This window comes from Dermacentor andersoni, chromosome 10, assembly GCF_023375885.2.
Source record: "Dermacentor andersoni chromosome 10, qqDerAnde1_hic_scaffold, whole genome shotgun sequence".
NCBI lineage: Eukaryota > Metazoa > Arthropoda > Arachnida > Ixodida > Ixodidae > Dermacentor > Dermacentor andersoni.
Window position 1 is genome coordinate 131,136,005 of NC_092823.1, and position 24,328 is coordinate 131,160,332.

At 47.2% G+C, this 24,328-nt stretch overlaps 2 long non-coding RNA genes across 3 annotated transcripts in view; one reads left to right on the plus strand and one right to left on the minus strand.

Annotated features, from left to right (window-relative positions):
• The window catches only part of LOC140213750 (uncharacterized), a 224,240-nt gene that overhangs the window by 57,228 nt on the left and 142,684 nt on the right, over positions 1-24,328 (minus strand). The gene's annotated exons all lie outside the window — the stretch shown is intronic.
• LOC140213749 (uncharacterized) overlaps positions 15,489-24,328 on the plus strand; it is a 67,294-nt gene continuing 58,454 nt past the window's right edge. The window contains exon 1 of the long non-coding RNA XR_011890677.1: positions 15,489-20,396. This is a non-coding gene — a long non-coding RNA (uncharacterized lncRNA). The remainder of the gene's footprint in view (positions 20,397-24,328) is intronic.

A 24,328-nucleotide genomic window follows, 5' to 3' on the forward strand; every position in this document is an offset into this window, starting at 1 on the left:
AAAGGTAAGGGGAAGAAAGAATTCACTCGTACAGACCGTTGACCATTACATCGGTAAAATACAGGCTAGAAATGCAGGCAATCAAATTAAAACTGCAAGCATGGACAGAGAATATTGGCATTTTGGGAGACCTTCAGATTGGCTTCAGAATAGGTAGGGGTTTAGATGATAACTTATTTGTTCTTACTCAGTGTATTAAAATATGAAAAGTAGAAAGCAGACCGTTATACGTGGCTTTTTTAGACATTACAGGAGCCTATGACAACGTAGACCGCAACATTTTGTGCACTATTCTGGAGGGGAAGGTTTAGGTGACGATTGTCTACAGCTTTTGAGGGAGATTTATTTACCTAGAAAATACCTTTTGCGTTGAATGGAAAGGGATGAGGAGTGATGAGAAAGTTGATTTCAACAAGGGACTGAGACAGGGGTGGTCTTTATCCCCATTGCTCTTTATGATGTACATCGTGAAGATGGAGAGGGCGCTAGAAGAAAGCAATAGCGGGTTTAATATATCGTACAAGCACGCGGGTACAGTAGTAGAGCAGCAGCTTTCAGGTTTATTTTATGCGGACGGCATTGTGTTGCTAGCTAACAAGTAAAGTGATTTGCAACGTCTGGCTAATATCTGTGGGCAGGAAGGCAACAATTTAGGTTTGAAATTTAGTGTTAGAAAATCAGGTGTTACGGTATTCAATGAAAACAGTAAACAGACAGTGGAGATACAGGACCAAGAAATACCTCCGGTAACAGAATATAACCATCTTGGTATATGGATAAACGAAGGCAATATATATGTGGAAACACAGGAAAAAACAATAGCAGTGAAGGGGAAGAGAAATGCAGTCATAATGAAGCACAGAGCGCTGTGGGGGATACAATAGGCGCGAGGTGCTCCAAGGTATGTGGAAAGGTGTAATGGTTCCAGGACTTACTTTGGAAGTGCGGCTGTTTGCTTTAAATCAGGGGTACAATCAAGACTCGATGGGAATCAAAGGTCATTGGGACGCGTCGCATTTAGCGCTCACGGGAAGACTACAAATGAAGCTGTGCAGGGTGATACGGGCTGGACTAGTTTTGAAGTGGGGGAAGCTCGCAGTAAAATTGAGTATGAAGAAGGGCTGAGGAATATGGAAGAAAGTAAATGGGCTGGGAGAGTGTGGAGGTATCTGTACAGGAAAAACATTGATTCACAGTGGAGGAAAAGAACTAGGAGGCTTACGTGTAAGTGTGCGGCCTGTAGGGTGGGCAACACAGCAGAAACAAAAAAACGTCAATTGGAAAGTCAGAGATGCTGAAATAATCTCATCGGTGGCGGCAATGGAAACGAAACTGTTATGTGTAACTACTTAAGAGGAAAAAACGGAATCAGGAAAGAAACAATTTATGATAACCCAAACGGAAGCTCATTATTTGTCGAAACGAGATCGGTATGCCTTAGAACACGCACCTATAAAGCGAGATATAAGAAGGAAGAAGAAGCATGTGCTTGCGGCGGTAAAGCTAGGGAAACTAAGGAGCATGTTTTATTGGATTGTGAAGACGTCTGCCCAGCGGTCGATTTAGGCACCACTGGCCTCCTTGAAGCCCTTGTGTTCAGCGAGAGCAGGGGGAGGAAGTAAACATGTATGCAATAGAAATTAATAAGAGGCGATCGGAAGACTGGGGGGGAAGAAAAGTACTGAAACGACAAGAAACGGAGACATACAGAAACAAAGTTCACAATAGGGGGTCAGAAAATTTGGCTACGGGAATTAATCGTGCGTCTTTTTTTTTACCTACATTTCTTTTTTACCTAAGCATTAAGCAGTATAATAGCAAGAGCTTGGTGACGCAACCCACCGCGCCGTTCCAAAGGCGACGCTCACAACATCCATCCATCCTGCAAATGCTGGCGCTTCCTACAGCAGCCTGGAAATAAAAGGAACTAGTATATACCTCATGCAGCAGATGACACAAATATGGCTAAAATATTGTTGGAGGGGAAAAGGGAAACCACGTAAGTGCTGGAACAAGTAAATGAAGCATGATATAGATGAGCGTAAGCAGGTGTCTAGGAATCGTATAAAAGCCAAGAAGTTGGGATTAAAGCAAGAGCCACTCTTCAGATGAAACAAATACCGATAACAGAAAAATGGGGCTAGTAAACTTGTGCGAACAAATGTGCAAACGGACGTTGTGTGCATGACGTTCGCAAAAGCGACACAGGCGCACCCAAAATATTCTGGATCCACGTATGAGCACTCGGAGCTACAACTAAACATTCGCTAATGGCCGTAAAGGACAAAAATGGTAAGATCAAGAGTGTTCATTGCCTTCAAAAATTGCGAATATGAAATTTTGTAAATTTAAGGGCATTTAGAGTTTTGTCGTGGATGTTCCGATATGCATTGCGGGCCTGCAAAGTGCACGAAGTGAAAGAGTTGAGGCATTAAATAACTGTTATGGTGATGTTCTTTTATGTATGACTATTAGTTGAGCATCAGTCTCGTCGTTTTTCTGCCTCATTTCGTTTGTGTTTGATTTCGTTGTTTCATGCTTTTCTTTCGAAATTGTGCTTTATGACGTGCTTTTTCCCGTATATGTTATGACAGCTGCCTTTTCCTTCTTCAGTGCGTATATTCGCAGGCTCATCCTCTACCTCCAGAGATATGTCGAAGAGAGAACGGGAAGAAGATACGTATGTCACGGTTAAAAGTGCGAAACGCACGCACTATGAAGAAGAACACATGATGGCCCTACCCCTAGTCGACATGAAGGGCGTCCGTAGCCGCCACACCGGCCTGAGCGTGGACTACGCGAAACCGTGTACAGCTCGTGCAAACCGGCTGTGTCACGTCTGCAAGAACACTGCCGCCTGGAACGGCTTCTTCATAAACGTCGGCCTTGAGCTCCGAGAGGGGAACTGCGGAGCCCTGTCACTCCTCGGAGCACGCGAAGGTGTGACCCTAGCCAACATGGCCACGGCCGAAGAGAAGACGCGGGCCGCCACATTGCTGTATTGGCTGTTGACTCAACACAGGTGCGTCGTGATGGCGGCCATCAACGATGACGTTTTCGTAGGCCACGAGAACGTTGTGTGCCGCGCTCTCAGCGGCAGCGTGGGCAAGATCTCGGCGCTGACGTTGCTGCGATCCTCGGCGAAAGCAGTGATGAACAGCGCTCTCGTCACAGCTGTCCGTTCCATGAAGCACCTGGCGGAACTGAGCCTAATGATCGACACGCAGGAGCACATCGCTAATCTTGGGCAACTGCTAAGAAATAGCTCTTCCTTGAAAGTGCTTCGCGCCCTCCAACTCAAGGAAGGCCTGTGTGTATCCAATGATTTTCTCGGAGGCCTCTATCGAAACAAAACTCTATCATTCCTCGCGATCACGACAGCAATTCTTGAAGCTTCCTGCAGCTGCTGCCCCCCCTCGGAATTCAAATCAGCCGCCTTTGCTTGGTATTTAGCGACGAGTCGCTCACTCAGGGCTCTTCAATTGATTGCTCCAAATCACGGGCCAGAGGTAGATGTCCGAGCCATCTGCCAGGCCGTGTCACTGAACCCTGTTCTGACCCAGCTCGAACTGGGGTTGACCACGCTCAAGGAAGAGTTTGCAGCTCCGATTAGGAACCTGCTGCACTCTACCAAGACCCTCAGGCGTTTCAGCATCACTTACACTTGCGTCGAAGAGCGCTACCGCCACGCAGTTATCCCAGAAGCCGCGTGCTTGTCGGTTCCAGTGTCCTACTGCTTGAGGTGTGGCACGCTTCACGGGGAAGAAACCGATCGCATCAAGCCTTGGATCCAGGCCCTGTTGCAGGAAAATGGCTCCCTGAATGAGTTGGGATTCTCCATGTTCGGCTTCTGTACGTTGGAGTGCCGAGCATTCCTAAAGGCCCTAGCCAAGAACACTACGTTGCGCAAGGTAACGATGCACCGTCTCGGCCAGAATGCTTCTGAGTTTTGCAAGTTCCTTACCACGACTGGAGTTATGGACAGAGTAACTACCGACATCGTTTGCGACGTCGCATATCCAAGCACAATGGGACTGCCGCGACATGAAGTAGGCCAGCTTGCAAATCTCTATTTCTCTGACCTTGAACGCACACTCTTACAGGTAGCCGCGTGCCAACTCGTCACCCACGTAATGCTAAAGGTCTTCTCTTTCCTCTGCCTTACCCGTGTCAACACGCCAGCCAATTCACCACTCATTCAACTCATCCGTAAGGCGCCCGCCTTAGTCTCTCTGGCCATCCTTGTTGACCAAGGCTGTTGCAGCCGGTGCTGGAACCGGTGTGCTCCATCGTTCTGCGACGCTGTGCTCCACAACACGGCGATCAGAAGCCTGAACGTAACCTTGCCACAGAATCCCAGGATGGGCCTGCTTCCCTTGGCCGACCTGCTGCAACGCAGCCCTGGGCTTTGTCAGTTCGCGCTCGTGCATCCCTCGCCCGAAGCGTTCGGCGACTTTGTCCGCGAATTGTCAAAACCGAAGCTCAAGGAAAACTACAACCTGGCCCTCGTGAAGCTCACGCACAACGGACCAGATCTCGTCGAAGAGAAGCTTAAAATACAGAACGTTGTCTACAGAAACGTCACCCTTGCCAGTCGGGCTGCATGCTTCGTCGTCGGTCCTGCCGACTTCGGAAAGGACGACACCAGATATCGCAACAAGGATACCGCAGAAGCGCTGGAAGAAATGTCCGGTTACCCCCTCCTGGTGGAAGAACTCGCCTCTCAAGGCATAAACAAGCAGCAGGCGCTGGACAGGATTGCGGCCAGCTTGATGAGCATGGATGACCTGCACGAATTCATGCGACTCGCCGGCGTGGTTCGCGATGAGATCGTTTGCCTCGACTCGGTTGACGGCAGTACGCAGTTGGACAATCTAAACGTTTACTGCCTACGTCATATTCGCAAGTACCTGAAGATGAGCGACATCATAGATTCACCTCTGTAAGCTTGCACCACCGGACTGAGCGAGCACTACCTAAAGGACGCGTCCGCATGCAGTGGGGCTTCATATACAGCGTTGTGTGTCAACTGCGTTATGGAATGCAGTATGTTCAGCTGTAAATACTATCAGTTTCATCACTGTGTACAATTCATATTGAGAAATACATGAATAAACGTCTTTTGCTCATTAAAGATAGTTTAACCCTAGTCTTTTATTACATTTCTTTATTGCAAATAAGATTTCGACACTTCACGGCTGCAATTATATTAATGCGACAGCTTATTCTAGTTACTTCGGCCACTTTATATGGTTGAATAATCTCGAACAACAGAGAGGGACACATATGCAGTGACACGAGTTGTCTGTACCACCTTGGACCAGTAGATACGTGCTGGCTGCTGCTTACCGAGCAGGCAACATGGGTCACTGCGTGTGTCCGAACAGACAGCTTGCTGCAAGGTTGGCCTACTAGACAATTTGGGTCAATGCCACTTGGTAGTAGGCAACTTTGGCACTCCGTATGTGTACTGATATGTGCCCGTTCTTGGTCATCTTCCCGGAGTGAATGTGTCAAGGGGACACAAGGGATATGTGTCTGTATCTTTAAATATACTATTGCGATAGCGTCCCATCCTCAACAGGAACTGTGACGAGCGTCGGCGCTCGATTGATATTGAAACGAAGCTGCAGCCAGGATAGGGATATAGAGAGTGGGGTTCTAAGGAGTTTTATCTGGGGTTGTAGTGATAAGATACACTGTATCGTGGTATCAATCGTCATTGTGAATGCCAGCCAGATTGCCAGTTCGCATCTGCAGATGTGCCCATAAGGTTTCGTGATTTATGGATGGTTTATGAATATTAAGCCAGCTGTACAAGAAAACTATCGCCGGATTTGACAAAATTATTCGATAGTTTCTGCCACCATTACTTTTGTCTCCTTGATATGTTCCTCAGTGCCAAGTGACACAAATTAGGTGAAAAGCAGGTCCAGGGAAGGTCATTTGGTTGTTTATACGCTGGACCTGCGTCTCTATCAACCACTTTCGAAGATTTTACTTTTAGTGTGCCACCGATTAGTCAACAATTATAATGACTCAAAATGACTAATCTTTTCCAAAGTTTAGCTAAACATCAATAACTCATCTCTTAAAATTGTGCTTTTGTAGACGCATCGGGAGTCTGAATGTCATTTGTAACTTTTGTGGGTGTGCTTTCGCGTATACGTTTATTATGTTTACTATTAATTTATTTCTTGAGCACCGCACGTATGTGTAGAATTGTGACAAAATGGCAGTATCTGCATAGGCAATCTTTGCAGCAAGGTTTGTAAATGCTGCGGTTAGTGTTATAGCAGTGAGGTGTACCTTCGTTTACTTATATGGCAATCAGGTATAGTCTTCGAACGTAAAACCCTGGAAGTTAACTTTATTTAATGTAATGAAATTTTGCACGAACGAAGGCTCATTAATGTATTCATCTTAACGTAGCGAAAAGCGCGCGCCTCCCCGAGGCTTTCGCACCAGCTTGACATGACGTCGCAAATTTTGACAGTGTAGTCTATACCTCGGTGAGTGCTTATCGACAAAAAAACGATAATTATATTCTTAAAGGCACCGAGAGGCTCAGCCTAGCAGTGCTCAGTCTTTCAGCCAAACGCCCCAAATGCCAGAGTACAGGCCCATGACGTCGCATTCACATCCCGCTCTCAGGTGCAAAATTTCCGAAAGTGTGAGAATTTTATCACAATTTTCTGCCAAGCGAATAAAAGAATAATATTGAAAAATGGCTGCAGCAGTCAAACTTAAAAAATTGGCATTCGAAGTCAACAATGCACCCCGTATAGCTTTATTGTTTCATAAATTTTAACATTATCTGTTAAATGCAAAAAAAATGTAATTAAAGTAGGCATGTTGGATGCAGAGAAAGCCAGTTTCTCATTTCTCACTTATTTAGAGAGGGGTTCCTCAGGCAGCTTCCTCTTTAGGCTTGAAATTTCGAAAGCGGTGATGTTATGTATATTCTGCATGAAGAATTACTAAAACCTGAAGTCGACGGAAAATCAGAACGTACCGCTAAAGTAAAACTTGGTGCTTTGCTAGTTGGTGATGCATTCTTTAAAACTGATGGCAGCGCTAAAAAGGACCAACACACGGTGAAAAGACGTCGTCGTGTCGTTTTTTCATCGTGGGTTCGTCCTTTTAACGCTACCATCAGTTTAAAAGAATACCACTAAAGCTTCGGGCAGCTAACAGCTCCGCTCATGCTAAGCAACCACGCCATGCATTTATTTGGCAACAAAGTTGACACTTCAACTACTAGGTAAACAATTTGATGGTAGAGCGCAGTGGTTAAAACAACTTACGCGGAGCAAGAGCCCGACGTGACGAGGCATGGTGCTGTCAGACGATATTTCATTACGGGAAATTTGTAAATTTTCCCTCCCGTACTCCTGCGGCACACATGCAAGAACCGCCACAACACCAACACGAAAAAAGAAAAAGAACAAAGAAACGAACTAGAAACGGGCCATAGGGTAAGTGATGGAATTCGTGTCTCTGAGGCTGAGGGGCTGAATATTTGGGTACCAAGGAACGGTACCCAAGTACTCAGCTCTGTTGGCAACGTCAGTTTCTTGACATGTGCTTTCACTGTGCCCTTGATTTTTACGTACTCAGCAGCGTGAATATTGCGGCACCTTGACCGCAATTGCACACGATAGCCTTTTGCCTTTAAAATCAGGCCGCGACTTGCCACGTGACGGGAGAGGGCTGCGCACTCTACCGCTGCTCTTCCGGTTTTTAGTTTTTTTTTTTGTTTTTTTTTCCGCACTTCGGTTTCTCAGCTGCTCGCCCGAGGGAACGAAAGAGCAGTGATGGAAGGGCCTGGAACAGATTGGTCGTGATCTTGTAGCCATGCCTTCCGCTTTGTTTCGCTGTATCACACACCATTCACGGCTGGCAGGTCTCATTGATAACGCGGTCTAACCGTCGCTCTGAGCAGAAAGAGAGCGTGAAAATCTCAAGAAATAGTAGCACTCGAAAAGGTCGCTGGTGGCTAGTGAATGTCACGTGGCTTGAAAGTAGCGGAAGGATAAGCATCGCGAGAAGATGGTGGGAGGGGGGGGGGGGTGCGTGCCTTACTGCGAAGTTATTTCGTTTCATGTGTCGTGTTTGCCAGTTAATTTCAACGTTAATTGCTTTCCGCTGTTTGAGGCACAGAATATGTTACTGTGCGCTTGGTCTGTGTGTGTTCATGTATGTTGATGTTTCACATTTCTGCAATTTACGTATTGTTTGAAAATGCGCTGAAAGTGTGTTTATGTAGTGCAACACGCGCAGGTGGGTGTGTGCAACAACCGAAGAATGTGTGCTTCCGTGTTTCACTTCATGGGAGCCGTCAATTCGTGCACCAAAGTGTGCCTCGATTTCGTGCCGTTTGTGAGTGACAAAGCTGGCGGGGAGGCCGGCTTGATGCAAAATTACAAAATAAAACGTCATGTGTGTAGACGTAGCCTTGCATAGACTTGCTGTTTAGCAGGTAAGGCTAAACGTCACCGCTAATTCAATAGGAACGGGTTGTAGCAAATACAGGGAACAATTAAGACACGAGAAACCACAAAAGGTGGCTTAGCTCAGCTATGCCAGGATATACGTAGCGAAAGCAAAGGCATATCATGGTTAGCCTTGGTTAATCTTGATTGCAAGTCCAGGTTAGTCTGGTTGTCTAGCTATGTTGCGGCGTTTAGCCAGTCGTTCGGCGCGCTGTTCGTCTGTTTCCTGGGCGATTCGTTTCCTCTTCATATCGTTCCGATGTCGATTCCAGGCCTCCTCCTGCTTATCAGAATTGTCGCCGTCCATACTGCCGCCTCAACTGTGGTTGCGGCATACAGAAATAAAATTGACAAAGCGTGAATGCGCCTGACAAAAAAAGGAAAGATGAAAGAGATAGAGAAAAGAAAAGATGCCTGTATTGTGGTCCTTTCTGCAATTCCGCTATGCACATGCGCGTACCCTCGCCCCAGCTGCATTTCAAGCTGCGCCACTATTACTGCAGAGCAGGGGCGCTATAACGTAAAACTATTCCAAACTTTTCTATTCCAATTCTGCAATCAGCCCTCCACGATTGGTCAAAACTTTTTTGGACCACCCCCACTTCACCTGTCTATCACGCGACGTCACGAAAACCGGGATTGCTCCCCATCTGATATGACGTGCACACACTGATTATGCATGATTTAACCGAACAAAAGAAAAATAGTTATTTCTGATTTCTAATGCCTTTTCGCCATTAGCCCTGGGCTATTGGTCAAAAGTTTTCCGGCTGCACCCACTTCACCTGCCTCTCACGCGACGTCACAAAACTGCAAAAATTTACCGTGTCAAAGTGACGTACATGCGTTAAAGATGCATCAATATTCCGAACAAAATTGAATTTTCTTCTGAATAGCCGAAGGCTGCCCCGTTCTGAAAGGAATAAAAAATGTCGCCGATCGCTCCGGCACTGGCTACTCGCCCCTGCCGGATAGCATGGGTTTATTTGCGTGTAATAAAACTTTCGACAACTTTGTTTACGACCTCATTCTGCCAACTCTTCTTTGCTGAGGATCCGTTTTAGAGTCATTCTTAAGCTTCCATTGCATGCCGCCGCGATTTTCGACCAGCCACTGCAAGCTATGTAAGGGAAAGCGCACAAATCGCAGACGCCGGCACCACCCTGTTCATCTGGTTATCGATATTCAGTGCAGTGGCTCGGCCCCATCGAATCTCTCTCCACTTGTTTGAAGTAGTAGCTTAGCGCGAATAAAACCACGGAAACAAGAAAGACGGACAAGGACAAGCGCTTGTCCTTGTCCGTCTTTCTTGTTTCCGTTGTTTTATTCGCGCTAAGCTACTATTTCAAATATGGACGACCAACTAGCCCAACAGTCAACTCTTCTCCACTTGAGCATGCTCCTCGTCTTTTGTGAGCCAATTAGATAAGACAAGCCTCTCAGTGCAGGTTGTTAAGAACGGCCCAGCTGAGGTGCAAGTGTTGCCAGCCAGCTGCGACGACGGCGGCGTCAACTTTCAAGGAATGCCACCGTTACGCTCTAGCCTCGTCGCCGTTGGGACTGAATGAGTTCGGCGGGCCAACTATTGTTACCGAACCCACCAACGCGGACCTGATCTGCTATGAGTGGGGGAGTTGCCGCGGGAACGTCGTCGGAGGCCCCTTCCCATGCGCCGACCAAGACGCAAGACAATGGCTACCCGGGCGCACTGCGAGGGTCAGCTCCGAGTTCTACGAAGTCCGTGTGATGTCGGTTTCGGACCGTGAACCTGTGTGTGTGTGTGTGTGTGTGTGTGTTTGTGCGTGTGTGTGTGCGTGCGCGTGCGTGTGTGTGTAAACCGTCCCGCGGACAGGCGGCGTGTTTACGATGACTGGACGAACGTTTCCGCCACCTTGGAATCGGGGGAGGACCGAATGTTTATAAACGGCTGTTGTGCGGATGCTCAGTACACTTTCTTAAGCAGTCATGTTAGACTGAGACACTCTCTCTCAAGCAGCCGTGTTAGAGTGACGTACTTTCTCTCGCAGTCATGCTAGACTGATGAACTGCATGTAATTACTGTAAATAAATCCATATTCGTCGTTCTCGATGAGAAGCAGTCCTTCCCTTCATCAACGTCTTCTGTGTGGATAAGTTGGACGACAGCATGGGCCAGCTACCTTCGAATTCATGCCGGACTTCAATCTTGACAACGGGTTACGAGCGATGGGATTGAGCCCCCAATCCTGACACTATAAACATTCTGCGGACATTTGTCCACAAACGTGAATTTTCATTAATCTATAGACAGTCTGTAGACTCAGACTTTTTATAGACTAGTCTATAAAAAGTGTATGGCCATAAGTCTATAGACTGTCTATAGACTGGTCTATTGGAATCGTCTATAGATAGTCTATAGACATTTGTCTATACACATTCTATAGACTTCAGTCTACAAATGTTCTAACTATAAGCCTATACACTTGTCTATAAACATGCTGCAGACAATTGTCTACAAACGAATTTTCATTAATCTGTAGACAGTCTATAGACAGTATATAGACAGTCTATAGACTCAGACTTTTTATATACTGGTCTATAAAAAGTGTATGGCCATAAGTCTATAGACAGTCTATAGAAAGTTTATAGACTCAGACTTTTTATAGACTTGTCTATAAAAAGTGTATGGCCATAAGTCTATAGACTAGTCTAAAGAAATGTCTATAGACTTTTTATAGACTTTATAAAAAGTTTTGAAGGGATAACCCTTTAATGAAAGGCAGGTATTTTAGCCGGCTTATAGGCATCGCTGACATGCGCTACTCTGCGCGTGGAAGGGAACTGGGGTGAAAAAGAGAGAAGGGGAGAGGCGCCACAAAGGAAATAAGCTAAAAAAAAGTTGGGCACTGAGTTTTCACTGCACTGGTTGTTCAAACTAATGCACCTTATACTTGAAGCCCTTCAGTGAAGCAGCTTCACATTTATGTTTGTCTTGACTCGTTGTCACAAAAGCCCCCAGAAAATGTCTGCGGCGTTTTCACTTCATTTATAAAAAAAACCAAAAGGAATTAGATGTTCATGGCTGCGAACATTATGCGACCACGTATATTCACGCAAATGCGCAAATGGACTCGTAAACTGAGGCCAACCGAGATTAAGGACGTGAAGTCGCGTCTGTATATATCGTCACTTTGTAGTGATGTTGAAGCAGCAGACAGTAGTGAAAACTTTCAGCGATGAAAACGAACTGTTTATTGGGCGAACCGGTGCCCAGAAAAACAAGTGGCACTAAGAGAGAGAGAGAGAGAGACAAAGGAGAGGAAAGACAGGGAGGTTAGCCAGTCTAAGTCCCGGCTGGCTACCCTGTGCTGGGGAAAGGGGTAAAGTGGCACTAAATGCACAATAGCGGTGACCGCAGTCGGCGATCATCTAAAATCTGATCTGCGGGTTCAGCGCGTCGGCTTTTATACATGACTCGTCAAAGGTTCTGCGCGTAATCGCTTGTGCACGCATGCCTTCCGGATTGCACTACACAATTCATGTCGCGCCTACAATCAAGCTACACAGGTTCGGTCACAACAGACAACGATTAGAACTACCAATAACGTACGAGAAGCTTCCGAAACGGGCATCCGGCGCCCTGCCCAGCGACAACATCTGAAATTTATTAGCCGGTGAAAAGCTCTCACCAGAGAAAGAGGAATAAGTACGCGTGTCATGTAACATGTGCCCATCACCACCATTTAGTAATCTTTATTATTATATATCTTTAAGATTGGCTCGCATGCCTATTCCGCATATAACATAAAACGTCCCTAACGCCCTGTGGTTGGACGAATCGTCACAAGGGGCCGCTACTATGCAGTGTTGTTAAGATTAAGGAGACGTATACAAAAATGGCAGAATTATAAACGTGTACTACATACTTGATTAACTAAACAAGGCTAGGTAACTAGTACTTGTCACCCCCCTCAATTTCAAAGGGGATGCTAATAAATCATCATCATTACTGCCTTCTACATCTGCGGTAACCTAGTATTTTGCGAAGGTTAGTACTTTTACGTATAAACTAAAATAGTCGATTCCCTATTTACTCCTAAGTCGGCCGCTTTTTATTACCGTAATGTCCCTAGAAATCAAGTTTCAAGGTAGCGCCATTCTTTAATCTAGCCGCCGTCCTGCTGATCCTCTGGCTCTCCCGCTTGATTGAATTATTGCCGTCACGTGTTATTTCACGTCACCTCACTGATCTCAAGCATCAGCAAAATGCTCCAAGGTTCTTTTCTTTTTCTCTTTTTTTGCGTGTTGTACGGTTTAGGACAACATGTTCATAAACAGCGATTTACGTACTACCCGTAATACAACTTCAAAACAAGTATTGATTGCATGTCGTGCATACGACACAAACAAAAGGCTTCCTTATTTTCCCCCCATGCATGCATGCAGACTCGAAGTTTGGAACGTTTTGGATGCGCTTGCGGTGCTCCACGTAGGAGGACGATTAGAGGAGGGGGAGTGAGAAAGGGGACATGGCACTAGCTTGAAACTTGTTTATCTAGGGGCCCTATATTGCAGTACACCTCAGCGCCGTCTGGCGCACACAATGCCGCACTTCTGCTCGTATATTGCACAGCGCAAGGTGAAAATATGTACGCCAGCACGGCGGGCATAGAGTCAGCGCACTGCGCCCCTCCGGGCGACGCACCTCGTCGTGTGTGCTCGGTCGGGGCGAGGAATTCGATCCGGCGATTACGCGTCCACTCTTGCGGCGCCTCGCTTTCCCCTCCGTGAGGTCCTTTCCATTCTTCCTGCCTCTTCTTTTCAAATTTCTTTTCCTCCGGTTGAGCCGCTCAGCCGTCATTTTGTTCAGGGCATTCGAGCGAGCCCACGTAGGCCGAGACAAGCGGAGAAGGAGGGAAAATAAGCGCAGTGAGAATTTTGTGTGCTCCAACGGGCGCCCAGCGTAATGCCGTAATGATAGTCAAGGATCCCAATTTTCAAACGCCGAGAGCGACCGCGATTGGTCGGTTAGTGCGCGCGTGTCTGTTTCGGGGTGTACGTAGGCGAACAGCTGGCGGTGACTGAGATGGCGCCTCGTCCCCCCCTCTCCCTCCCCCCTTTTAGATTTTCCCTTTTCGAGCTCTGAAGTCAAATTACAGGCGGATGCAAAATGGCCGGTTGCGTTGATTTGCAAAAAACTGCGCGTGAGCTTTTATGCAGACGGCCCGTCGACTTTGGCCCGGTTTTTCTTCCTCCCTCTCCGCTGAGAGTTCGAGCCCGTATATTGTGAACGTGGTGCGTAAAACGCACACGTCCGCTTGTGTAGCATGCTGCACGTGCATTTCCGCTGTGCAGTGCCGCTGCAGCCCTTGAGTTTGCGCGTAAGGGACACGCGATGGTTGCAACTAAGCTCTTCGACGAATGTTATAACTTACGCTTAATGTTTTGTTTCAAATTTTCGTTTTCTTAGGGCACAGCTGCAACTATATAGTCTATAAAAGCTGAAGGAATATTTTTGTAAGACCACCCTTGGCTATAAAGTGGTTTTAGATTTGTAATCAGTCTTGTGTTATGCAGCTATATAACGTCTTACTGGTTCCCATTAACCCCGTGTTAGAGTCTTTGATACGCCTAATTATTTACGGACTTCATAAACTGCGTGAATGGTCAACAAGCTGCCTGGGCCAACAAAATTATGTCGATTGTAACAGTTCTTTTGCAAAGAGATTGATTGATTGATTGAGTGAGTGAGTGAGTGAGTGAGTGAGTGAGTGAGTGAGTGAGTGAGTGAGTGAGTGAGTGAGTGAGTGAGTGAGTGAGTGAGTGAGTGAGTGAGTGAGTGAGTGAGTGAGTGAGTGAGTGAGTGTGAGGGGTGTCGTAGTTGGAGGTTCTGAAATAATTTCTCCCACACCGCATTTTTTCAACGCGCAATTAAATGTAAGAAGCACTGGGGCGTTCTTGCATCCTGCATTCTGCGGTAGTGCGGCAACGACGGCCGGGGATTCGAACCAACGACCTTGTGCGCACCAACACACTCGCGCAGTGAATGGTGTATATGCAGGAAGTAGCGAACAACAAATTACGAGCCCTTTCATTCACGCTGCCTGGCGGTGAGCGGAGCTTCGAACAACAACTTCGCTTATTGCGGACCCCCGCTTGGCTCGGTGAAAGGAACCATTGTCCGCTTACTGCGGAGCCCCGAAAATTGACAGCGCACACTAACCAACGGAAAACGACGGCGATTGGCGTTATTTGAGGCCGCACCGTGGCGACTCCCTCTCGTCGGCGAAATATCGACGCCGCAGCGCCGTAATTTCCGCCTAGGCATGGAGCGAAGAGGGGGGTGCGAGACCTCACGGGAAACGTTAAGGCAAGGCGGCGGAAAGGGCGGTAGGTTAGAAATAGGAGGGGGGAGGGGGGGGCAGAAAAGAGCCGGGGTTTCCTCGAAATGATAGTGTTCCGTGGCACACACACGATTGTTAATTGTGGAACACGAAGCAGAAAATAAAAATATGATGAGCCCGCGCGTGCGAGGCGAGAATCAGTGAGAGAGACACGCCGGCTCAGCGTTATGTAGCGGTGGAGGGGGTGTTTGAGTGAGGAGGAAGAATCCGCGGACCGATTTGCCCCCCTCTACCCCCGCGTCTTGGACCGCTGTGTAGCCCGGCAAGCCGAGACGAAACGGGCTGGCGGCGGCTCTCTATGGGGCAGTGTACTTTGTGTGTCTCTCCCCCGCGCGCTCTGGTGGCGCGCGATTATTATTATACGGTACTTTTCGTGCGGGCAATTTGCACTTTTATGATATCGCGTGGAAATAAGCAGCGCCCGACGTGGCGTCGCCGAGGAAGGGAAGGGGGGGTGTCGAGAATAGTGCCGACGACGGCGAGAAGGGCAAAGTGAACGAAATGATAGTGGAAGAGGGGCCGGGAGAAATAACACGCGGCCCGCCGGTGCCGGCGCGAACCTCTAGCGCGGCACCGCAGCCAGACGCACGCCAGAGTCGGGCACCGACGCGCCGTCGAACGCGACTGTGGAGGCTGGGCTCCGCGATCGGTGCCGCACAGAACTCCGCACTCCGCCGTCAAAGAACGGCCCGCTCCTCCGGATACACGATTGTTACAACCACCGGGACGAGACCAGCTGAGGCCATACCCGCGAGGGACTTCGAACGTGGACAAACTGTACGACGAGTCCGACCTTGCCGGACAGTTTGTTTTGAGGCGGACTGGTGTTTACTAGGTGTATGGTTGGAGCCCGAGATTGAAGCCTTGCGAACGTACGAGACGAACCGAACCGTGCTGGTCGTCGTGGTTCCCAAAAGACACCGACTTCGTATTCTGAGTGCAGCGAGCTCGAGTCGAAATCACGCGACTCGGCGGAGTGAACCGAGCAACGCGGGGCGTCGCGCAGGATGGAGACGTTGACTTCCTCTTCTGGGCGTCGTAGTCCTGGATTCAAGTCACGCAACCCAACAGGACTAACTAAGCCACGCTGGTCCTCGTCATGCATATGGACGCGGACTTCCTCTTTTGGGCGTGGCATTCCTGGACTGCAGTCGCGTGCCTTAAAGGACAAAGTGGTGCTGGACGTCGCCATGCATAACGGCAAGGACTTCGTCTTCTTGGCGTTGCAGTCTGGGGTAGAGGCAACGCAACCCAGCAGGACGATCTAAATCAGCTGGACGCCATGGTGCTTAAGGATCCCGATTTCATATCCTGGGCGCAATCACCTACCATTGGGCTCGTGCAAACTTGAACGGGCAACTCAGCCAGAGTGGACTCCATGGAGCATGGAGAGCGAAGAGTTCCGAACCTGACCGCCTGGACGCAATGCATTCGTGATTTGCATCATGAAACGTAAAACGACTAGCCCTGCCGATCTGGACTTCGTGGTGTGCAAGTGGTGTCCTTGGCGCCGGCGAGCGAGTGCCTAGTTTTTGTGTTGTGTTGTGCCAAACGTCAAGTACAGTGGGTGTAGTTGTGTAGTATAACTAAAGGAGATGGAGTCTGCGGGTTTACCGCCTCAGCAGATCAGCGATTCTTACCGTGGATGCTACGGTTGTGGTGCCTCGGGGCTGAGATATTGCTTCCCGGAAGAAGCGCCATGTGGATACAGTTCCTGCTGCTCCTTACGTCTATTGGATGTCTTTCCAACTTGGAAATGGGATCACCGCATTGAAGTGCTCTTTTCTCATCACCCAAGCATTACTGACGCATTCCTCGGTGTATTGGCTTTAATATTTTCCTTTTACTACGTAGCGTCGAACCATGAACCCAATCCTTGGCAACTTTCCCGATACCTAGGGACGTGGACCCTGACCACCTGAACCGCTGCAGCCTGAAATTCATGCTGCGTAACCTAATACACCATATGCAACAATAATTGGATTCGATGGAACTTAAAGGAGACCGCATGGTCGACATTTGGAATTTATAGTGCATACGGGACATGGAACTTCCGCGATCGATGGTGGAATGTCGCAGCCATTGGATCCAATAACAGCTCAACGTAACCACTCATAACCTAAGAGCTTCCATCTGCAGTATACCTGTCTTGTGAGCTCCGCTGCAGAATTCTTGACAGCACTAAAAATATATGGACGTCTTCGATGAAGGTCATCGTGGCATGCTGAATGTGCAACGCCTAAATTTCTCAGATCTACGACAGGGCCACGAACAGAACGAAACGTTATCAGAGCTGCAACTCCGCAGTGGGCAATCCTTATTCGAGGTGATTGTATTATGTAATTTAAGGCAGTCAGCCATATACCGTCGGGGATTAGGTCGTACTCGAGGGACGTAGACTGAGTTACCAGTGGTCAGAATATCGCGTGCTCTGCTTAAGGTGCATTGATTTCTGTGGAGCTGACAAACGCATTGCCACAGGCAGCCGCTACGTGAGGGAATCGAAAGACAAGTACAACGGTGTTACTCGAAAGCAGCCACGGTAGTGTAATTTTTATTTGAGCGCAAAAAAAAGGAATCACAATGATTACGGAAGCCATGTAGTCAAAGGGCCAACGAAACACGCTAACTGTATAGTGACAAGGGACTCTGTAAGCACTGGAAAAATCCTCTGCCTAACAGTTGTCAAGTGGTGTTTGCCAACATGGCCCGAGACGGGCTATATGGACGTTTGAATTGAAAAACAATGTGGATTGTTCAGCAAGCTCCACTGCATCATGTGGTGCAGATGTCCCTAGTTTACCTGTGTGATATGCCACGGACTGAACTATTTGGCTGCGACGCCACTTTCGATCGGGAAACCAGTAGAGAAACCCACTGGAGGACTATATTGTGCGGGAACCGCGATACCAACGGGTCCGGTGAAGGCGCACTCCTAGTTTGACAAAGCTCTGATAAAATGTTCGTCATTAGTGGCGGAATGAAGTGTAGTATGGCAACGCTACACGCTGTGAATCAACAATAACGTGTGCACGTGGGGAGGAAGTGGCGCTACTGGCGATAATATTTGAGACGGGAACGACTAGTCTGCACCACAGGTGTTCAATTTAATGTAGGAGTTGTAGTTCCTCAGCAGATAGTTATTCGATTGCTAGGTAAGGCCACGATGAACTGCTTCCCGGCGTCAGTGTGTACAAAGATGAAGCCTACGCCAGTGTACTTTAGTATTCCTTCGTCATATGGGCTCGTAATATTTAGCGCCACAAGGCAACCTGCTCTCCAGTTCTGGGTCAGGGATTGACGCTTCAATTTCACAGACGGCATCGCCATTCACTTAAGCAGACGTTGTCTTCAGCGAGCGTATTCACTTTTAGTGTCGATTTCATTGATGTTCAAACTGGACTAAAATCGCCATTTGATTGGTAATTACGAAAGTCTCGATTATGAACTCTTTGACAAAACACCATCAGTCATCAAAGGGGAAGAGAAAACAGTAGACGTTGCTGCAGTTTTCTCTGACGAGCATGCGCAAGACGTTACGGCCGTGGTACCGCTGTAAACTACGAAATACAATATGCTATTGGTATTCGAGCCACACACAAGACAGCACGTGTAGGAAAGCAGAAAGGCGTATGGAAAACAATAACGCGCAGGGGGGATTTATGCTTTTTGAATGCTCAAACTACTGCAGATGAACTTGAAGACCAGTGTTCAGTCTACGGCATTAGTGAATTGGACATTGTGTGAAATTGGTGAATCGCACAGGAAGCTTAGGACAGCTGTCGGCCAGAAGACAGACAATGTTCGATAACAGCCATTATAAGATCGTATTTTTATTTAAGCACAGGTTGCTTATATTCTCCTCTGCGATCACTTCATAGTTTCCTGCCGTCAAGAAGACAGAAGAATAGCTTTCGGGAGAGCCAACCAAACAAAATCGCAAGGAGGCGCCGTGAAGGCACTTTTTCTGCAGCATCCAAGTGCACTGCTAGGCAGTGGTTCTTGAATCCTACGGAGGTCTCGGAAATGGGATGCCTTGAATCTTATACATTGTGACGCACCTTCATTCTGCGTAAGCTGAGCCAACTGCACAGAGCGGTCGGGTGTGCAAGTTGGAAATGAGGCCATAGGAAGATGCACAGCAGTGAACAGGAAGCCACGTAGCAAGTCGCCGCAATTCTTTACGTGCTGTGCAAGATGGTTCCCATACCGAGGAAATGAAGGTGAAACCTTATAAGAATGTCCGGAACATTCTGCCTGCAATATGTGGTTGTTAACATAACATTTATTTTAGTTGTATTCTCCTGTCCCATGGGAAAAATGGCTAATTACAATCATTACGACAGAGAGTTGGACACGAATCCTTAAGTGTTGTTCTATTGCTCTCCAATTTTTCCTTTCTTCCCGTCTTCCTTTTTCTTTAGTTTGCTTTCGTTTTAGGTCAGTACTCCGAAAGAATATCCGCGCTGAAGGCCTTACTCGCGTTATTAAGGTTCCTGTGGTCTACGGGGCTTCACGATAGACTTTAAGAACGCCGCCCCCTACCGCTCTGTTGTGTACGCGGTTTGTTCGGGCTCGTCTATCTTTGTCTCTATCTCTCCCTTCCACTCTCTCTCTCTTTCTCTTTATCCCCCTTAACCATTCCCCCCGTGCTGGGTAGCCAACCAGAACAAACTCTGGTTAACCTCCCTCCCTTTATATGCATCCTTTTCTCTCTGTTTTCGTTTTTTTACCGTCTTTGGAGCTTTTTTGGTGATTATGATAGCCGGCCGTTTAGAGGCTTATTTTTTTCATTGGAGCTCACCATTAACTAAAAAAGGAAAAAATATCGACCTCTAAACACTTTGCTACAAAGGAAGTGTCCCGCTCTTCCCACTTTAACGAATACATCTGTCAATGTCTCTTGAGGCAATGGATTTTGTCTTGTGCACCGACCAGTCGACTTCACGTTTTGTGCCATACAGTTCAGGGGTGCTATCACGTGAGATGCAAACGTCTTCCTTGTTTGTATGCGCATCTGTTAGTGCTCTCCTGTTTATGTGTGCTTTCCGCGTCGTTCAGCAGAGCCTCGCGCAGCAATGCGGCCAGATGTGGAACATTCAACAACCTGGATCAGTGCGCCTTGCGAACGAAACGCCATCTGTTGTCTGGTTCGAACAACACGCGCGATCGGTACCGGACTGACGCCTTATTGTGTGCAATCTCATCTACCCCTTACAGATGCAAATGGCATTGATTGCGGGGTTACTCTGAACGTCAACAACATTGCGGATTAACGAAAGTAAATTCGAGTCGTCTGGAAACAAGCGGTGGTGAAGTGCCTGTCATTGCAGCGGAGGTGAAAGGCTTGTGCAAGCTTCGACCTCGGTTACTTTGATGGTGTTATCGACATCAGCTAACGTGATGCGATTGCAAGTCTCTCGGACTACGCTTTGATGGAGTCATCGGCTGGTGAAGTTGGAAGTACGCGATGGATTTTCCAGACACAGCGCTATGCACCGGCTACAAGATAATCAGGGTTGGTATACCTTGCGCATGGTTTCTGTTTTGATTTATTGTTATCGCCAGATGCAATTGAAATCTTGCGTTCCAGCTAGCGACCCATTAGCCCTCGCGAGTAGCATTTCGTTTTATTACATGGACCATTTTCAACTACTCACCCCACATGAAAAGTTCGCAATTCCTTGATCATGATATACGATTAAGATATGACAAACTGTTGACCATTGTTTTCTCTTGAACTGAATTAAACTGAATTTTATTGTAGTTGTGCCAAGACTAAAAGAAATAATGTTTGCGCACTTTTGTCATGGTCGCAGTTATATTAACTCACTCAGAAATCTAAAAAATAAAGGAGGTGAATTCTATGGTGTCTAAAACATGTAAACAAAAAATGTTACTGATACCACTGTAACGCGACACGACGTCACGCACGGAAACCATAAACATGAGATAGAAAGACGGTCAGTAACGCAAATACTTGCGAAATGGGTGTCTGTGACCTGTCTATTTATTCTGTATGTTGTCTCTGCTCGGTTATTCACATCCTGTGCGTAGTTCAGCCTGTCTCCGAAGGCGTATTCGTTCGCCCGCAAACGTTCAACCTTTGTCGCCGTTATAGGGGGCTGTACCACATTGCAATTGAGGCGCGTTGAGAAGCCCACTTTAAAAAAAAAAAAGATACCCTAACGTTTAGTTTTGGCTTTTCCACGCCGCACATGCACTTAGTGGTCGAGCCCCCTTTACGAAACGTAAACATGTCTCTTTTTTTTTTTTTTCGTAGCTTTCTTATGCAAAGAGGCTCAAGTTCTGTATCTTCTTTCTCTGTCCAGTTGCGGAATGCATTCCAAATATAATTTCAAAAACAGCAGAGTAAGAGTGAGAGCTTTACCGTGCAGTTGTGCATGCACTCTAGTCTTTGCTACAGGTGTGTATTTAGCTGAACTGTTGTACTCTGCGCAATATCATTATCTGCTGCTGTGCTGGCTTGGCTATAAGATCGCTATATTATAACAGGGACATGTATAAGGTAATTCCTTGCAAGCGCCTCAGGTGTTTGCTTAACCAGCGGGCAAAGCGCTGTTATTGTAATGAAGTTTTTCAGTGTTTGTACAGGGCGAAACAATTTTGAACAACGCGACTTGCCGTTGGTGCCGCGGTAGCGTGGCGGGAAGGGCGGAGCCAATGGAAAGGCTAGGGAGAGAAAGAGAGACCTAGCAAAAAAAAAAAATGAGCGAGGGCAACCGTGTAGTTGCACACATCCTACACCAGATAGCAGCACAAGTCCGCCTCGGCCAATTTTGTACGATTGACGCAAGTACGTCGACAACGGGCGGAACGTTGTCTAAGTGGCTTCTTTTTGTTGTGGTATTTGTTCTTTGCTTTGACCGCTAACAGAATGTCCAGGAGGTCCAGAAGTCCAGGACGAAGCCCACGCAATATGCGTGGGCTTCGTCTATTTACGGTTGGCCTTGGAGACATTTTATTGGATTGTTCGACAATTAGCGCTTTCTGCAGCGAGAGTGAGCGTAGAAAGCACGCGACGTGTGGTTCTCTTGAGGCTAATGCCGCTTTTACATAACAAGCTCAGCGCTATAAAAGAGAAATATTATATTTAGTCTATGAAGAACAGTACCACGATGGGCTAAAAGGTGCACCAGTGCAGGGCTGGTCGCCTTTCCTTTAGCGCTGCACGCTTCGGCATGCACAATGGATCTAAATGCAAGGAAATCACGTTATAATAATGATAATGATAATGTCTTCGTTGAAGAACACGCTAAGGGAAAAGTTACTCAACTCGCAGTCGCGAACATGCAATTTCAAAAGGAGGAAGTTCCTGAGTTGGCGTATTAATCCTCCTCGTTATTCTTCCTCTCAGCATTTTTTTTCTTTCTTACATTGCAAAGCCGCCGGGTGTTTGTTTTTGCGATCGGAATAATCGGCCAATGGGTGGCCTATTTCCTCAGGGTCTCATTATTTGACATCGGCAAAACAACAGCAGCGACCCCATGCAGTCTGAAGTTCTTTCATTTATTATCATTCCTTTTTTTGTATTCCAAGAATAACCTTGGCGTGGCATACCTATTGTCACATATGCAGGCGTTGTACTCAACTGATTCTTATACCTCAAGGTTAGCTTATTGCGTAAACTAAATTGAGTTTTCGTGGCTATTGTTAGACGCCCGTACAAATTAAGGGCCCGGAATCAGACACGTACAGCATATATGTGCGGCCGTGATAAAACGGTTGAGCTTGGGCTGACGTGTAGAACCATGCGCTGTCGCAAATGTTACACGGATGCGCTGTGTCAATAAGATTACTTGCTGCAGCAGTGAAATTGAGCCTAATATAACCTACAATTGTTGCACATTGACATTCCAAAGCTTCCTTGCGGGCTATACATGACCCGATCGAACGCCTAGAACGATTCGGATTCTCTTATTTAATGCATGTTTTACGTCTTTTCAATTTTTATCCAGCCGCTAAATCTCAGTGAACGAGCGCCTATGCATTTGTCCTTCAGGAGAATGTGACCACTGCCGTCTGGAGAGCGTTTCACAAAGCAGAAAGTTTCGCAGCCACTTATCCACAGTCTCCAGCGAGTAACTTATCACACATATATCCTGCATACATTATTTGAGAAGTGGTTGGCAACGGTTCTGTACCATCAGTGCAAATTCTGGCGGATATGGTATATGCGGTAACGCGGTTCTAACTGCTATTCGTTAGCACACCAAATTCGTTTCGGTGCGGACTGCAAGAACGTTTGTATACCGAGCTATGCCCGTGTTGACGAATTCCATATATTCAATACAAATTCGCAGCCCTCCATCGCGCGGTCTGCGACAGCCATTTTGGTTGTTGCCTTCCCTCTTAAGTAAAACGATTTGCTTCATAATCGTGTAATAAATCATTGCAAACTAGAAAGACGTATATTTGGTCAATGTGGGAAGAGCAGCTCCTCGCGCGTGTTCGCAAGCTGCGGCAGGCACGGAACAGAAGATGTGGCAAACAGTACTGACTTGCACCCAGCCCGTACCACTGACGCAAAATACAGAAGTCGATACAGTATAAGAGTTCTCGCTGTGGAATTAAGCAAACGGTTTACGTGTATGTTGTAAACAATAAAGCTTGAACTGTTTCACCATACTGTTTACGAACTCAAATTTATGTCCCGCTTCCGCTCGTTTGTTTTTTACGAAGTGTCTGGAAACAGACGACGGACGTTGAGCGCAGACGTATACGTTCGTCAAAGGCCACGCGTTGTCGGTATTTCGTTAATGACCCGTTTCCTGCCCTGTCGGCGCATGCGTGCCGGGTTGGCATCCACCGCGTCGGCCTGTAACACTTTCAAGGTCGAGATGAACTATCGCACCATAGATGGTTTTCTCGCGTGTGCAGCAGCGAATCAGCAGTGCACAACGAACTGCTGTGCGTTTCGCGGTTATTAACCAAACGGCCTTACGGTCTGCTGACTTTGCATGTCGAGTCGTGTCTGCACTTGCGCGAGTAACACGTGCCGCCCATTTTTTTCAGGCCAAGCCGCATAATGGCTTTAAACATCGTTATTTTTTGGTTAAGTGCAACAGCGTAGGCGTGACAGAGTCACGCCTATAAGAGCTTTGCATGCACGTTGAGCGTGACGTCTTTTAGGTGTATACGCTTTCCGCTAAAGGGCAATATAACTCTGCTCTGAAGCCCGTCTTTTCTGGCGAGCAACACGGCGTGCTTCGCTCTTGCTTGTTTGTTTGTCTTCCTGTTTTTCCTTCATTACAAAATGTTTTCAGATATTGTGCACATTCTCGATACAGTAGAATCGGATAGCCCTGCCCTTCTATAGACTAGCTTTTTGGTCGCTTAATGTATAAACCGCCTTCAGACATAATAGCCTTAGTGTAGTCATTTTCTGTTGGTCTGTGGTGGCACTGTTTGGTGACAAATACACACTCG